The sequence below is a fragment of the Rattus rattus genome, chromosome 8 (assembly GCF_011064425.1).
Source record: "Rattus rattus isolate New Zealand chromosome 8, Rrattus_CSIRO_v1, whole genome shotgun sequence".
Taxonomy (NCBI): Eukaryota; Metazoa; Chordata; class Mammalia; order Rodentia; family Muridae; genus Rattus; species Rattus rattus.
Genome location: NC_046161.1, coordinates 886417 through 887640, shown reverse-complemented (window position 1 = coordinate 887640; position 1224 = coordinate 886417).

Genomic DNA, 1224 nt, shown 5'->3' with positions numbered 1-1224 from the left:
TAAGTTTCACTTTTATTTAATTGACTTACATTTTAATTTTTAGTTAACTCTATAGGTGTGGGTATGTTTTACTGCATGTATTACTATTTGCCTACCTGGTACTGGGGAGGTCAGAAAAAGGTAGTGGATCCCCCAGAACTGGCATTCAAATGGTTGTGAGCCTCCATGAAGGTGGCACAATTAAAATTGGTCCTTCTGAAGAGAAGGCAGTGCTCTTAATCTCTGAGCAATGTCCTATATCATATAATGTTAAAGGACTTCATACATAAAGGAATTAATAATAACAAAATACTTTCCAAATTCTTAAATTCTATTATCACCAAGATTCTATTATATGTATTTGTAAAAATCAGTTAGTCTTTTCTCTAAGTTCTTTTTGTGCCTTCGGAATTAAATATAGATTAAAATATAGGATTTATGAAAAATATCATTTGTAAGGATTAGAAATATATAATACCTATTTTACTTATAAAAAAAACTATACTAATTTTTTAACTGGGGTTTAAAACAAAGAAAGAAAATGGTTTTAAAATACATGCAAAGCCTTAGAGAAACAAGTCAAAAAGAGACGGATTTTTCTTTCTTTATTATCTCTTAAAATATGTCCTATATAACACAGCTGGATGTTTTTATATCACATCTATTTGCTGACAAGTCCAAATGCATGCTCACTAATAATATAAAGCAAAATAAAACAATATTACCGTGTTTAATGGTAGGGGATTGAACTGAAACATGACAGAAAGATAAGAATTCTCATTCTCAAAATAGCACAACCTGTCACCCAAGACCATTTTTACCATTTTGAAACTTTCTGTTTCATTTTGCTCTCTGCTTTGCATTGAACTCTTTGCATTGATAAATTTGTTTTGATCTCAGTTTATTACAAAAGTAAAAAGTCATGCCATTTCCTGTTTGACCTTTTTATAAGGGCCTTAATCTTCTAACACTATGTTTTATTGATGAGATATTAGTTTAAAAATATAAGTGCTTTCTTCTTAAATATCCCAATATAATTTTATAATAGAAATACTTTATGAAAGCTTTATTTAATTTTTCATCCACAGTATCAGAAACTTTTTGAGAAAAGGCTTATAGTTTAGAAATATTATTAAATTAAAAATAAGACTTTTTTTTGAGGCTAGAGACATGACTCAGTAGCTAATAATACTTGCTACTCTTACAGAGGGCTGTGGTTTCATTTCCAGAACCCATGTGGGAGCT